The 17092-nt window shown below is 44.2% G+C and overlaps 1 long non-coding RNA gene across 17 annotated transcripts in view; it reads right to left on the bottom strand.

Moving 5' to 3' along the window:
- Window positions 1-460: 460 nt before the first annotated feature.
- Window positions 461-17092, bottom strand: part of LOC105088470 (uncharacterized) — a 104068-nt gene continuing 87436 nt past the window's right edge. For 13 of the 17 annotated variants that reach the window (XR_010380539.1, XR_010380542.1, XR_010380540.1 and 10 more), the window contains 4 exons: window positions 2345-2446; window positions 1947-2074; window positions 1074-1105; window positions 461-611 (listed from right to left, as the gene is read on the bottom strand). This is a non-coding gene — a long non-coding RNA (uncharacterized LOC105088470). Of the gene's footprint in view, window positions 612-1073; window positions 1173-1946; window positions 2075-2344; window positions 2447-11063; window positions 11231-17092 lie in introns of all 17 variants that reach the window. The other 4 variants (XR_010380551.1, XR_010380552.1, XR_010380547.1 and 1 more) reach the window with 4 other exon arrangements.

Genomic DNA, 17092 nt, shown 5'->3' with positions numbered 1-17092 from the left:
TTTTAGAGACCCACCAGCTTTCCAGTTCTTATCACCTCTCTCTCTATTCTCTCCCTCAACCTACGGTATCATTTTGCAGTCTCAAAATTTGGGAAATACCAAGAAGAAACCAAATGATTGATATTCTAAACATTTTATCCCACCCAAAATGTCAGGTCCCAATATATGTGAAAGTGGAGGGGAAGGAGGTGGGCTTGTATCAGTCACATGCATGACTTGAGTTCATACAGGTTCCAGGCACTCTGCTGGGCTCTGGGGATGTAGAGAAGAGTCGGAGATGCCTCTGCTCCCCAGAAACCCCCAGTCTAGGTGAGGAGACTGTCAAGAAAACAAAAAATTGCCATGCAATATGATAAGTGCAGTACTCATTAGATCAAGGAAGGAAAGTTCAATTCACTGATGGGCAGGGATAGGGTCTTGATCAGTCTGGGCTGTAAAACAAAGTACCACATACACTAGATGGCTTTTAAACAGAAATTTATTCCTCATAGTACTGGAGGTTGGAAGTCCAAGATCAGGTTGCCAGCACGGTCTGGTTCTACTGAAGGACCTCTTCCAGGTTGTTCCAGGTTGTTCCAGTTGCAGACTGCTGACTACTCCTTGCATCCTCACTTGGTAGAGAGCAGAGAGAATTCACTGGGATCCCTTTCATAAGGTCACCAATCCCATTCTTGAGGGCTCTCCCCTCCGTCCTTTGTGACCTAATTATCTCCCAAAGTCCCCACTTCCTAATACTATCACCTTGGGGATTAAGATTTTAACATTTGAATCTGGAGAGACACAGACACTCAGTGCACTGCAGATGGCGAGGGTGATTCAGAACATCTTTCTGGAATGGATGCTAAGAGGCCCCCTGACCAAAAGCATCCCTTCCTTCTTCCTGCAGGTACTTCCTGTCAGCCACACTCGTCCAATTCCATTGGTATTTTCCCACTGGGATCACTACTTAAGCAAGTCCTAAAAATAAATTCTTAGTGATGTTATGTTATCAGGAAAGAGTAACACATTAGCCTGCAAATATACTAGGAGGGTTTATTTATGATTAATTATTAATATGACCCATCTTTACCTACCAGAGACTGGAAGTTTGAAGCTGGGCCAGGTCCTAATTGAAGAGAAAACAGAAGGAAGGCTTGAGCCTGGACACCATCTTGGCTTCCTGGAAGCACAGCCTGAGACAAGGATTCTTATTCAAATGGTTTATGAAAGAATGCTTCTGAGAAAAGGAGACAGAGGGAAGGATAGGACAGGGGGAAAAGATAAGGATGTGGTCTCAGCTGGAGATGAGCTTAAGTCTAATTTATGGTTGGTCCCACCTTGAGGCAAGAAGAGGGAAGAGGTAGGGACAGCAAGGGACCACCTCCTTTTGAGAAGCTACATTGGCCGAGGGAGACAGCCCAGAGTGGTTATCATCAGGCATCTGGGCAGGTACCAACAGCATCTGTTACAGGCCAAGGACTAGCAGGGAGCCTGGGGTTCCTGACACCGCCAGGCACTCAGTAGAAGACTTGGAAGACAAAGAGAATGAGGCCAGAGGGACAAAGGTACATCAGCCTGGGATATTCCCAAGGATGGTTCCCAATAAACTACTTCTCCTATGGCAGTTCCTGGATAGAAAGGAGTATTCCCCCAACTTATTCTGCACTCTCCCAGCATTAGGCCTAGAAAAGCCTTAGACTCTAGCAATGGGAAGCACCCTCAAAGCTCTGATCTGCCTTCCCTCAACTGTGACTACAAGATCCCAACTCCTCACTCTCCAGGTCACAAAGGGCTGTCAACAGTCCCTACACCAACTACTAGCCCTGTTACCAAGTCCAAGCTCATACTGCTCACCACTCCACAGGCCAAGAAGTCAACGGACAAATTGTTGGGGCAAGGGAAAGTGACTTTATTCAGAAAGCCAGCAGACTAAGATAGTGGACTAGTGTCCCAAAGAACCATCTTACCTGAGTTAGAATTCACGCTTCTTTTATGCTAAAGGGAGAAGGAGTAAAATCAAACATTTCCTGCTTCTGGTCAGCCTCCAGAGGGGATGTGTTAATTCCTTCCTTTCTGAAGTCATTCACAGATCGGCCTGGTCAGGATGTTAAACAAAGGTATTTTAGCTTAATGTTCATTACCTGGTAGGTAGGGTTCCCAGAGATGGGCCATTATGTATAATTTAAGTTTATATGCAGCATCCATTTAGTGTTCAACTTGTAGCAAAAGCAGTAGAATACAAAGAGTAAAGCAAAAGACAGATCCAATATGGAGTCAGATTTGTTCTTCCCTATGACAGCCCCTGACCAGCATTTCCCCTTTAATTTCTTAGCAATGCTGGCACTGTCTGGAGCATGATACTTACACCAAAGCTGCACATGTGGGCAAGAGATGAGATGCCGCCAACCTTCACCTCCAAATGATTCTCTGTGGTTTCTCCTCAGCAGAGCCACCCCATGCAGAGCTGCTGAGAAACAGATCAGACAGCTCAGCTCACAGCTGGAGAGAATCACTGCCATGCTGGGGAATTGGCTTTAGCCGTGGCCAAGCTTCAGGGGGAAAAAAGCCAAAGCAAATGTGAGGATTGGCTCTTCAGGCATCTCAGGGACTAATGGATGTGCAAAAGAATCAGAAAAAAAAAAAATCTCTGTATATGTTGTTAGTAATCATGATTTATAAAGTATGTCTCACCCAGTCCTCTGGTTCCTTTAGCTAAAGTAAACCACAGTCTTTCCTTCTAAAATCAAACATTGGTCATTTTCACAATTCAAATAAACTGCCAAACTCAAATAAATTAACAAATAGAATTTCCTCTGTGTACATCTTCTTCCCAGCATAGTCTCCTATGCCTCTGTCACCACTTTGTTTGCTGGTAAATGTTCCTGAGCAACAAAACATAAAGCAAGTAGCAAACAGCTATTAATAAAAATAAAAAAACTGTGGGAAACCCAGTTATGTTTGCTTCATGCTTATTCACTATGCAATCATGGTTCTGGTTTTACAGTCCATACAGAGAATATTAAAATAACTGTTATTTTTAGCCCTACTATGTACTAGGTCTTGAGATGCTAGACATTTGAAGTCCAGAATTCTCATGTGCAATTTAGACAGTACTACCCCTGTTTTACAAATCAATACCTAAATAGGTAAACTGAGGCACAAAGAGTCTCAAAGTTAATAGAAAACACTTACACAAAAGTTAATTAATCAAATATTTACATACCAAAAATTTTATTGTGATGAGGGCATACAATAAAGAGGCCTGAACTAGTCTTGAAGGTCAGCTAAGGTTTCTCTGAGGAAGTGGTATCTGGGACAAGTTATGAAAGAGGAGGTGAGGGGAGAAAGGGTCAAAGGAAATTGCATTTGCAAATTCCTGTGTGAAACAGTGCAGCTGCTTTGAAAAACATGCTAGCAGGTCCTCAAAAGGTTAAGCATAGAGTTACCAAAGGCAAATCCTTCCCGGAGAAGGAATGAAAATGCAGTCAGCTTCTGAGTAAACTTCTGGGAAACCTCTTAAGTCTGAGGAAGGCTGGGGGAAATACCCAAGGACCAGACTTCCTCTGTCTCCCCAGTTCCCATCCTCCATGGGGGTTACACCCACACCCATGTAGAGATTGGCTACACCTGTGGTTCTCAACCAGGGGCAATTTTCTCACGGTGGGGTATTTGGTAACGCCTGGGGCCATTTTTCATTCTTGAAACTGGAAGAGCGGGTACCACCTGCTCATGGGTAGATGGCGGAAACACACTGTCCCGCATAGAGAACGGTGTCAGCGGGGCCCTACATCAAACTACTGGCTTTGAGTCCAGCCTCTTTCTGAAAGACGATTTTATCATTTCTAGGAAGAAGTTATAGAAAGAGATAGACAGACAGTGAGAGAGGAGTAAGTAAAAGTACTGGGTGTGGACAATCCCAGCTCAACATCTTAAAACCTTTCTGGAAAACTTTACTTCCCCCACACACATTCCACCCAGGGCTCCATCCACTCTGTGTCTTTCTCTTTTCTAAGTCAAAGAAATTCACCTTCTTGGTGTTTTCCTTAGAATGTTAGCATTTGATGGCATTTGGTTTGACTTGAAGACTGGACCAACGGACGCCCCCAAGTAGCTTCAAGATATTTGGGACATAAAAGTAATTCCTTGACAGAAACAAGCACTATTAGACACAGAGAAGCAGGTTGCCTTTGGCTTTGAGCAAACCCAAGGGAAGGTCCAAAGGCTGGCGAGCCCTGTGGTTTTCATCCAAAAGTTTATCAACTCTCTAAAATTTCTGTCATTAGAGCCAATTTGAGGGTGACAGTTCCTTTAAACTCAATGAAAAAGAATTCACGTATTGCATTTTACTCCTCATCTTGTATGCAGACACAGAGCAGTCATTATGACTTATATTCAAATTCCTTACCACATTCCTTTCCTTAATATTCTCCACTGCCACTGCCGTCATCACTGCCGCAGCTGCATTAGCTAAATCGAGCCGTGCACATGCAGCCTCTTGCCCAGCTCCCCCCTCGCCCAATAAAACCACCATTCACTCTGCTCACATTAAGTAATGATTTGCAATGTCCTTCTCCCTTTTCCTGCACACGACTCTGCCAACAGCATTTCTTAATGCAAACAGTAAAAACTGAATTACAAGCGTGATCCAATTTCGCCCTGCATAATTAGTGGATTAGACATCAGAGAAAATCCACTTATTTTCACAGCTCATCCAGCTTCCCACCTCCAGCTCCCCACCTCCCCCGCCACCCCACATTCAGAAGTAAAGGCTCCAGGAGCACAAAGTGAGAAAGGGCTTCATTGCTAAAGGACAATTACAGCTATTAAATTAGTTTCCAGATGACTCCAAGTGTCACTCTTTCTCAGTTGGATGTTTTTTTTTTTCACCTGAGAAAACAAAGCTGGGGATCTGAATGACAACAGCCAAGTCAAAAGTATTCACTTGAAGCTGCACACTTTTGCAAGAAATTTTGGAACGAACTCTGTAGCTGGAAAACACCAAGCCACTGAGTTTGTCTCAGCCTGGTTTCTGGAGTCAGATAGTTTAGGTTTAATTCCTGCCTCTGCCATCTGTGTAATACTGAGCAGGTTACTTAACTTTTCTCCATCTATTTCCCTACCTCTAAAATCGGTGGGGTTGTGCGTGTTCAGTGGGAGAAAACCTATAAAGTGCTTGGAACACTGTCTGGCACGTAGGAAATGTTCAAAACGGTCTACATTGTCTTCTGTGCCTAGAGTCCAGCTAGGGACAACAGGTGTCCCCAACCCAAGCACCCAGGCCACCCTGCACATGGAGCGGGAATCAGGGGCCTGGACCGTAGCAGAGGCCCGGGTCCCATCCTGTGCAGCTCGGAAGCCTCATAAACGTGTGGTCCATCCACCCGGCACTGCCACAGATTGTCACAGATGGATGCCGGAACCAGCTTTCCCCAGTATGGCAAAGGCTTTGTTGAAGAAACAAACAGAAGAGGCTTTTGCCACTGCCCATGATGTAGGGGCAGAAGTTGGGGCAGGGAAGTGTGGGAGAGCAGGGAGGGGAACAGGACTTCTCAGATTTTCTCCTGTACCTCTTCCCTCCCAAATGTCCACATGAGCCACCCACAGAGTAAATAGAGACGTCAACAGTTGAGCTGACAAGCACGCCTGTCACGAAAAAGCAATCACAGTGGGGTAGCTCTTCTGTTGCCTTAGCATCAGGAGTGTGGTTGCTGTCTCAGAAGGGCTTTAGGTGCATTTTCTCATCTAACACTTAGGACAGTCCTCTGGGGTATGTGCTGGTATTTACTCTGATTTTACAAAGGCCGAATCTGAGGTTCAGAGAACTTAAGTAAACGCCCAAGGGTGCACAGCTTGTCACGGACAGAACTGGTACTGAAAACACAGATCTATTGATTTCGGAGCTCAGACGCTTCACCGCTTGGCCTGACTCCTTGCAGCTTCCTGGAGGCTGTGGGTTGGGCATCTCTTTAACAAACACTGTCCTGGGGACAGGTAAGGGGAAGGGGCGACATAGGGGTTGGGGACTAAGTGGTACAAACTATTAAGTATAAAATAAGTTGCAAGGATATATTGTACAATAGGAGGAATATAACCTATAAATGGAGTATAACCTTTAAAAATTGTGAATCACTATTTACACACTTGTAACTTATACAATATTGTACATCAACTGTACTTCTATTTTTTTTTTAATGTCATTCTGTAATCGAGCAGGACCCTATGGGGCCTTCCTAGAACAGATCCCCTCACCATGTCCTCCACCTGCCTCTTGTCTGGAGAAAAACTTTAGTCCTCTAGGCCTTCCCCGAGTTCCAAAGAGTACATTTAATCAGAGAAAGGAGAAAATGCAGAAAGAAAGGGAAACAGTCAAGCAGGACAAAACAATAATAGTCTAGCCATTAAACAAAATCAAGTACCTTTAGTTCCTTCTCAAGGGCAATAGATAATACTCTGAGCCACGTCCTTGAGCTGTTTTGCTCAAGGTGGAAGAAGTTAACTGTAGGCTGCCCAAAAACGTGTGGACCCCAGACTGGTTGGAACCAAAAGGTTGATGATGTTCACTCCTGATGACCTCACCACCAACCAATCAGAACAATACCCATGAGCTGATAATGTACTCTATAACTCCCCTGTTTTTAAGAACCTTTCCTTGAAAGCCTTCAAGGAATTTGGGTCTTTTAAGTCCTAGCTAGCCAGACTCCTTGCTCAGTATCGGTAGATTGGCTTTACTGAGCACAGGCAAGCAGATCCAAGTTTAGCTCGATAACAGTTCCTAGATGTTATATCTCCATTCAAATCTGCCCCTTTTCTGCTGAAATAAGCATAAACAGCTTTGCATTCATTCAGTGTGTTCTTGTTGGCTTCAGCACATAGTAGGTTCTCAGAATATAGGTGATGAGGTAAATTGCTAAAACGGAATTTTTTTCCATGTAATTTTTCACCGCAAATGTCCACTGCTTTCATGAGGCACCCAGCTCAGTGCTGCAGGGACACAAAGGCCTAAGACACCATCCCTGACCTCAAGAAGCTTATGGTCCAGTGGGGCTCCAGGACAGAACATTGAGTCTAAGGAAAGGATGCACTGGGGACTTGGAAGAAGACGCATCCACTGGGATAAGAAGGTTACGACCAGACTAGACGGAGGAGGGGGCACTTGGTAACTGCATAGCACAGGGAACTACATTCAATAGCTTGTAACCATCTATAATGAAAAAAATATGAAAAGAAATATGTATATATGTATAACTGAATCACTATGATGTACACCAGAAACTAATACAATATTGTAAATCAACGATACTTTAATTTAAAAAAAAAAAGAAGTTGGCAACCTTTTTCTGCAAAGATCAGAGTGTGAATGTGTTAGGCTTAGAGGATCGTAGGATGTCTGTCCCGAGCGCTCAGCTGTGCTACCGTAGTGTGAAAACAGCCATGGACAATACTGTGTCAACGGATGAGCGTGGCTGTATTGCAATAAAACTTTACAGACACTGAAACTTGAATTTTGTATGACTTTTGCATATCACAAAATATGAATCTTCTTTTGATGTTCCCCCAACCATTTAAACATGTAAAGAGTCATTCTTAATTTGCAGGGCAGGAGACCAGATCTGGTTCATGGTCCTTTGCTTGCCAATCCTGACTTAGACACTTAGGCCCTTAAAAAAAAAAACTCAGGAAATATTTCGTCCCAGCCCCACATGTTATGGTTGAGTATCGGACCCCCAGGGAAGAAGTGACTTGACCAAGGACATCTGGGACTTTCAGATTATCACCAGGAGCTCAAAACAAAGAGTATGGCTCTTCAACATCAGGCAATCACTGGCTTGAACACAGAAAAATCAGTCTTTCAACTGCTTTGGTTTCATTCAATGTCAAACAGCCAGTTTAATGGGTCCCTCCACCCCCTAGAACTTTTTAGTTTGCTCTCTGATTTTATAACTTGGTCATGAGACGGCTGTATTAAAAATTCTTGGAAGTGAAACATGATGAGCGATTCTGGACCAAAGATTCAACAAGGACCAAAATTTGTTTTCACCACTTGAATCTTACTAGGATACATTCTGAAGCACTGAAATATGTCTTCAACCTTCAGAAACGATAAAAAGATAACACTGTAAATTGACTATACTTCAATGAAAAAAAAAGACAACACTGTAACTTCACCTTCACACAAACTGCACGAGGAGAGAAAAACTACAAAATGTAAAAGGCGATTTTCTCTTTTAAAAATTGCTTTACATATTTTAAATCCTGTATTTCCCTTGGGGGTTAGATATTTCGGTCACATAGTTATCCAATTAAAATGAAAACTCTGTGCTTTATCCTTTAGGCGAGGACAGCTGCCAGCTGCTAAGTTTTATAAAGTCTTTAATCTTGTCCATAAATATTTAACAAGAATTGGTTGGTACACAGGCTGAAGTAAAGTAAGAAATCAAAGAGAGAATCTTGGGAATAACCTCTGTGCTGTGTGAACACAGTATCACACAAAAGCCAAATGACCAGTGTCCTCCTTTTTTTAATTAAAATTACTATTAAAACATTTCTGAGTATTTTGATCACTCCTTTAGCCTGCTTGCCCTCACAAATGCACAAAAATAGGTAGAGTACAAAAAGATATTCAAGGGCGTATCCATGCCCTTTTCTCCAGGATCCTGCCATTTTTTTTCAGAGACAGAATCTCCGAAAAGACGTGTTTCCATAGAAACCCACAATGAGGATCTCTAAGCACGTTGGCAGCATTTGAAAATGTAGATCCCTCTTTTTCATTCTCATCTACACACACACACACACACACACACACACACACACACACACACATATCCATACAGACCCACATACATACACCACATCCTCACACCTACACATAGACCACCACCACCACCACCAGCACCACCACCACCACCACCACCACCACCACCACGACCACCAGCACCAGCACCACCACCATCCTACACATCATTATCCCAATATCCCAAACAGGCTAAAAACTCAGACTAATCAACTAACCACAAAAACACCAAGGATTCTTTGGTCTGCAGAAAAGAGAAGGCTGCCATTTGCCTAGACCTGGTCTTTGGACTTCAGCCCTTTCCCTCCCACCACCCAGTTCCATGTGGTAAGCCTGCAGATCTTTGAGTCATCTTTACGTTCCTCCCAGGTAGAGACCCCTCACAAGTTTTCCTTGTTCACTCCCTTCCACGTGGGATCACAGAACATTCTAGAGAATGGAGACTTTATGCTTCTGGAATAGATCTCTTAGAGCTTGAAGGTTTTCCCCACTTGCCTGTGTAACTAACAGATTTCAGGATCTAGCCCTCCTTGCTGGTAAGAAATTCTTCTTTAAAGCTACTTGAAACCTCTTAACAGTTCCATAAACTCACTGATTGTGTCCTTGCTCCATCCACAGAAGAGAGAAAAATTGGGTGGCAACCACCTCCTTTATGTCAGAGTACATTGGCAGATGAAAGACAGACCCAAAGGGAAGGAGGAAAGGCAGGAGGGAGGGAGAGAGAGAGAGAAAGATATTAATTGATGTTCCCCAACTTCCTTATTTTAGCTCAATGATTCTGAGCACTCAAGATATTCTTTGCTTCTCCAGAAATATTACTTTCCGTTGCTTTAATCCTATCTTGGGTCTCTCCTATTATCTCAAATTCAGGACTTTCTAAGTCTAGACACACCAAAGAGCCCAGACTCCTTGCTGTGGGAGTCACCTTGGCCTTTGCAATCACTTCCCTATAACAGTTGTCCATCCTGATTCTGTTCCTTTACACCAGGACATGCCCGCTGCCCACTCAACACTTCAATCATTTACTTAACAAATACTTAGGGAGGGCTAGCCATGTACCAGGCACTGTTCTAGGCACTGGGCTTAGAGCAATGAACAAAGTGACACAAATCACTGCCTACTCAGAGCTTACACATCGCCCCCAGTTTCATCCAGACCAGCTCTGGTTCCGTGTCTCCCCCAGTCCTCCCTTGACTCAGGGCTCAGCCACCCATCTACCATCCTGATCTTCCCCATCCCCATTGGATGCTAGGGTTGATTTCTCACTCCTTTGACTCTAGACTATTCCATAAGATGGCTCAGAGCTTCCTAGGGACATGTTTCATCACTGACATGAGCGACTATCTCAAATTGAGTCCCCAGATGCCCCCAAAACTTGGGTAGACAATTTTCATTACAACAGGTTAAAAACTTTTATACATTGCATTTTCTGGGTGCCAGGTGCTATTTAAGTGTCTTACACATATTAACTCATTTAACCCTCTTAGCAATGAGGTAGGTGCACTTGAGCCACATTCCTTTACTGACTCATGAATAGTGAAACTGTGGCTTGCCCGAAGTCACCCAGTCCAACCCTGTGGCTGCCGTCCTGCATTTGACAAACTTGGCTTTTCGTTTGCTCCAGATGCCTTTGGTTATGTTTTTGCCCACATTGCCTTTTCCCCAAGATCATTTGAAGTGTGATCCTTACCATACATCACTCAGTGTTCCTCTCTCATGACTCCAGTGAAACTGAAGTGGCCCTGGGCCAAGGGCATCACCTTGTGGGTACCACTTGTTTCATCACACAGGTTGATGAAGAGGGAGACATCAAGGACCCGTTCTGTCAAACTGCGAAGAACCAGCACTCGTGCCTGCACCCTGCATCCCCGTTCTGCTATTATAAAAGGTGTCTGGGTTTTACTATCTCCTCCCATCTGGTGCTCCATTATATTGTCCACATGACATCCCCTACCCTTGACATCCCCTACCCTTGACATCGCTCATCCCTCATGTAACGATGATTACCAGCCTTCCACTCCCCTAAATTCTCTAGGGCAGTTTCCTACAGATCTAGGTTTTGTTTTATTTATCACTTCTCTCTGCCCTTTCTTGCCTTAATTAAACTCAGCCTCGGGACATAGGAAACTGGAGAACTTTTTTCTTCTTTTTCCTTTTGATGAAAGCAATATTGTTTCCTGGGGACAGTGATATTCCCCCCGACCTCCCACCCCTCCTCAAACACTAGTTATGCCTCAAAGAGCCTTTGTCCTGTTTTCCCACTTTTGCTTGAATGTTTCAAGGTTTGACTTACATGTTAATAGTTCCTGATCCAAATGGAGGAAATGAATGGGAGGTGGCCTTCATTTTCCTCTCTTTTATCATCAGCTCCTACTATCTTTCCAAAGCATTGAAAAGCAGCCACTTTCTCATTCAGGACAAGCTTTACAACTCACAATAAAGGCCCTTCTTGTTATTTACCTAGAAAGATGGACGGAAAAGAATTCGTCTGATGGTAACAGCTCTCAGTTACTTGTGGTTTGTGAGAAGGAAAGGCCAGCCAGTCTCAAACCTCAGCAAATGTATACCTATATGGTATGGTTTGAGGGTTCACCCCAAAACTGAGGCCATCTTCCATTCTCCCAATCCTCATTTACAACAGTAACAACAAAAATAATGCTCTTAGGGTCATAGAAAGTCACTAATATCTTAGCACAAATGAACATACTGAATTCCTCCAAGACTGGAGTGGCCATTGATTACACTCAAGACAAAGGCACATCCTTCTCCATTCCATTTTTCTTCCACAAGACAGAGGGAGCTTTCTGGAGCATTGTGCTACTATTCTGCATAAAACCCCTTCCATGGTTGCATCGTGTCTTCAGCCTGAAATCTAGGCTCGGCAGCCTGACAATAAAGCCCTGCAACACCAGACCCCTCAACCCCTCAGCTCACCTCCTGCACATCATGCGCTTCCCACACTATGGTCCCACCATCCTGGGACCACACCCCTCTGCTGCAGTGGGCAGCCTTGCACGCCTGCTCCCCCTTAACTTGGCTAACTCCTTTTCCCCGACAAGACTCAGCTCATGTGTCACACTCCTTGGGAAGCCCCTCCTCACTGTCTATTCCTAGTCTGCTCTGGACTCTGAGGCAGTCTTGTGCTTCTTCCCATCACGGCTTTAAATGGAATGGTCCATGTCGTCCCTACTCACGATCAACCTGTCAGGAAAAAAGATGTTTCTCCTTTGTGTTTCCCCTGTGCCTCCTGAAAATAACATTGTACTCTAATAAGTGGATGAACAATGGGAAAGATGTGATGAATGAATAAATGAAAGAAGGGTGAAGATGGAGTAGAATCACCCAACACCGTCAACCCAAGGGTCATAATTTTCCTGAGGGTATCCCCTGATTGGAGGGACCAGAAAGCCCAGCAGGAGGATTTATATGGAATGTATATGGAATTGCTACATATATAATGTCCCCAAAGTCACTGAGTTCCAGGAGGGTCTCAACTTTGCAGCATTGGAGTGATAAAGGGCAGGTCTCCAGTATTTTGCCAAGGGGACAAGCTTCTCATTGCAGCTCTGATAGTCCAAGACATTAAGGCATCATTAAGATTCGGCAGCAGAGCCAGCGTGGACGGCTGATAGGAACTTCCTCAGCCCAGCTGGGGGCCAGGGCGCTCCTGCTTGGTCCCCTGAAAGTCTCAGCTCTTACTTGAGGACAGGAACATGCCAAACCTTAAATCTGCTACCAAGACTTCACTCCCCTGGAGCTAATTCAAAATTATCTATGGCAACAGGAGATAGCTTGGAGAACTCAGTTTGGTCAAATACCTAAGCCCTTTATTTTAGCCTGTATTTTCGGCTTCATTATCATCATCATCACCACTATCATCAATATGAGTTTTTAAGTGACTGTAGCACAGGTCTTGAAAAAGCATACAAATAACCATAAATGGGAAAAGTTTTTGTTGTTGTTTGTTTGTTTTCACAATTCTGACAAGCAGGAGGTGGATATCTTTAACATTTGACTTGTGAAAGGTTTATAAGAAAAACAATAAAGCAAACTTAGTTTTTTAAAGGAGACAGAGAGAAACTTCCACTTGTGGGGAACATACGTGTCCCTGGTCTTCCCACTACTTACAACTAAAAGCCCAGGACATTACATGTAAAGCAAAACAAGAAGATTCTGAAACGTGGAGGGGAAAAGCGGGCCAGCTAGGAAACTTGAACCTAAGGGACGACACAGTGGGGAGACCCCTAGTTTTTTCCTTGCCCCATGTACATACCCCAGACTTGGAGCTAAATAAACTGGCAACCTGGAAATGCCAATGAATACAGACCTAAAAAAAGCCCCTCCAAAAGCCTACTGTCCCTAATAAAAGGACCATTCAAAAAGCAGCCCAGAAAGACAGATGACTTTCAGACAATCATGCTCTCCTCCAGCCAAACATCACAGATAAAACTGACCCCACCCATGCCAGTGAAGGCCAGGTGGTGAGCTTAGACATCCATCCTCTTTGGTCTGTAAGAAGTCTGAACTCTCTCAGCAGGTGATGTCAGAGGAGGCAGAGTAGGGAGCAGGGCATGCAGAGCAGTTGCCTGTCGTCACCGGCATGTAATGGGCAGTCACGCAGTCCCCCACTCCCAGTTTATGGAGACCACGTGGGAAGTCCACAGTGACGCAGCACCAAGTAAGTCACCTACCAGTAGTGACAAGGCACCACGCTGGGGATCAGAGGAGGCCTGGCATCGAGTGGGGGCTTCAACCATCACCCACTGATCATGAGGCCACCCTGCCGCTCACTGTGGAGGCCATGTGGGAGCAATGACAAGGCATCTCTGCCCTCCCAGGCAAGGAGAGGATAAAGACCTAAAGGTGAGTCAGTTCTCTTGCCCCACCCTCGGGGATCAACAGAAGGTGCAGAGGAACTGGTATTCCCACCCTGACCCGGCAGAAATGAGGGTGGGCTCCCCTTCTCTGATGGAGCGATGCTACAAACACCAGCTGAAACAGAAGGTCTAATTAAGACAAAGGGTCCATAACATAATACCCCAAATGTTCAGATTTCAATCAAAAATCATTCATTATACAAAGAACTAAGAAAGTTTCAGCTAGAATGGGGAAAATAATAAATATCCACATAGAGATGTTAGAATTATCTGACAAGGATTTTAAATCAGCCATCATATAATGCTTCAACGAATAATTAAGAACACATTTGGAACAAATGATAAAGTAGAAAGACTTAGCAAAGAAACAGAACACCAAATGGAAATTTTAGAACTGGAAAATACAAAAGTTGAAATGATAAAAATCACTGGATGGACTCAAACAGCAGAATGTAGAGGACAGAAGAAAGAATTAGTGACCTTGAAGACAGGACAACAGAAAGGATCCAATCTAAACAGCAGAGAGAAAGATACTGGAAAAAATAAATAAATACACATGCACAGATGCTCAGGAGCCTGAGATAAGGGTTACATGGACTCTCTCCGTCTTACTTTGCATTACTCCATGTGAATAGACAGTTATCTCAAAATAAAAAGTTTAATTAAAAAATAAAAAGAAAGCAGAAAACAGGAAAGGTCTTGACTGACAGTTCACCAAAGAGGAAACAAACATAGCAAAGTTGGAAAAGGGGGGATGTTCAACCTTACTAATCAACAGATTTAGGACAGATTTTTCTTTAAAACAAGAAATAAATTTCCTGCAGGTTCTCCACATAATGGAGAGGATGTCCCCTGGTAACAAAACTTTCATTTGGGCATAATAGGAACTTCTGAGTTTTATATAGCATAATAATTTTATGGCTAACCTACGCTGGGTATCTTTGTGCCAGGGGCTACATTATACACTTCACAAGTGTATTATCTCATTTAATCCTCACAGAGATTCTAAGAGGAAGGTACTTAAATAAACCCTCTTTCACAGATGAGGAAATTGAGTCTTAAAGAGATTAAGCAAATTGCCCAAGATTACCCAGCTCAGAAATGGTAAAGCCAGAACTCCAAGTCCAGCAGTCAGACCCCAGAGAACACTCTCACACCTAGGCTTTAGGAAAAGCTACCCTCCCCTGGTAGATAGATCTCTTGGAAGGAAGGATCAGTTTCATTAGCAGCCCAAGAACCTTCTGAGATCACAGCCCTGTCCCCCTGCTCCCAGATTCTCAACCAGCACCTTGGCTGGACTGGGTGTTCCTGGCCCTTAAGGTCCACTGAAAGGAAAGGATGCTCAGGACACCAAAAGGTGGGAGGCGTCCGATGGCTCAGGCACAACAGGGTCCCTGAAGCTCACAGGCTATATTTGGGGTGGCAGGGGACAGTGCCATCAACATGACCCTCACCCTCAACCAAGCCAACCTGACAGAACAGCTGAGCTTGAAAACACTGAGTGAGCATGTGGGGCACGTGGACGAGAGCTTGAACCTCACCAGCCACACCTTGGCAGCGCCAATGACCTTATTCCCGAATATTTGGAAGGCAGACAAATTCCACCCTGTGGATTCTCAGGTGAGGCAGGGATGGGGATGTCGCTGGAAGGTCTCAAGAAGGACATCCTGAACTTCCTGTTAATATTGGCTAGAAATGCTTAAATCATGCTCTGGGGGTAATTAGAACAATATAACCACATTTGTACCCTGAATAAGTAAAGCAAGCCATACAGATTCTATTTGTTATCAAAAAAATGCATGTTGAAATAACAGCAGAATGTCATTTTTTCCTAAAATAGGCAGTAAAATATGATACTCCATGGCGATGGAGGAAGTTTGATGCGACAGGGACTCTGAGATATGGCTGAAGGAACTGTAAGTGGATACAGGTTCTCTGGAAAGCTTTTAGCACTATGTATCCCAACCTCTGTGAGGCCGAAAAAGATTTATGGGGAAAGATGTTCACTGCAGCATTGTCCACGACAGTGAAAAATTACACAGGACAACAAGGGGAAGGTTAAACAAATTAGAAAGACCCATACAGTGGAATATTATTGGCCATTCAAGTTATGAAGAAACATGTTTATCGGTATAAGGAAATGCTCCTAACATAATGCTAAGTGAAATAAAACAAGACATAAAACTCGACATGCAGTAGGATTTCAACCATAGCAGACGCACCAGGTCAAACCAAGATGGAACGCAACATTACATAAATACCTAGGACCTCTTAGCAGTGGGATTTCAGAATAGTGTTTTATTTTACTTGTTTTCAGATTTTCCAAATTGTCTAAAATTGACATGGTCCCTTTATAATGGGAGGAAAACCAAAGAAAAATAGCTGAGTCCTGTCTGTAACCTCTGGGAGGTTACTAATGATGACAATAAACACAGGGCAATAGAACAGGGGCTAAAGCAGATAAATGAGGGGTCGGGGGTGGGGGCACCGCGTGTATATCCGTCCACACATGTGACTTTCTGGCCGTTACAAAGCCGCTGGCAGGAGGAAAGGATGGTTTATGTTTATTATTCGTCACTGTCACTGTCTGAGACATAACACCCAAAGGGGAAAGCCAGATGGCACCTCGTCTAAGGAAGGACAGAGAAAAGGAAGGGTCTGCATAATGCAGAAGCCAGACAACAGCTGGATGGGGCATCGTGGGGCGCGCGTGGAGATCAGCACTTGGGGTTGCCGGGCGTTTGTGTCTCCGCTCTCTTCTTCCACCGCAAATCTCCTCCAGCAAAAGGCTGGACAGCCTTTACAGGACAACCAAGCGGCCCAGCCCCTCCCTACACACACCGCTGTCGCTGGGGATGCTCAGAGCTCTGAGCCTGGGGCCGCCTGACAGCAGGTTCAAAGCTGCAGGCAGGGTCTGACTCTGCAAGTAAGGACCCCAGACACAAACCCGGGACCCAGGGGTCAGGAGGGAACAGGCAGCGGGCTGGCTTTGTCGGATTCACAGTCGTTTCGATGGGTCAGAACAGCCAATCTCTCATCAAAGATCAAATCCCCTGCCATCTTTGTATGCAGGAGGGGAAGGGGGGAGAGAGAGAGAAATTTAAAACGTTATCTGTATTAATAGAAACAGGAGTACCTCTGGAGAATAAAATTCATGTTCAGAGAAGCACGGCCACCCCTTTCTAAGGTCTTTCAAATACAAATACAGCTCCAGCAGCGATGACACAACTGGAAGATGGTAATCAGCAAAGCCTCCCAGAATCTTATGACACGAACCAAGACGACTCCAACTAGGAAGCCAGACGAAAGCAGGTTGTGTTGACTCATCTAATGTGCAAAGCGCTCTCCGTACATCAGTGTAGGAGGAATAGTCCTAAATGGGTTAAAGGGTTATTCATTCTTCCCTGAATTTTAAAATCGAGTTTCATTGCTATGAAACAATTTG

The sequence above is a fragment of the Camelus dromedarius genome, chromosome 4, assembly GCF_036321535.1.
Source record: "Camelus dromedarius isolate mCamDro1 chromosome 4, mCamDro1.pat, whole genome shotgun sequence".
Lineage (NCBI taxonomy): Eukaryota > Metazoa > Chordata > Mammalia > Artiodactyla > Camelidae > Camelus > Camelus dromedarius.
This window is presented reverse-complemented; position numbering and strand designations above follow the sequence as displayed.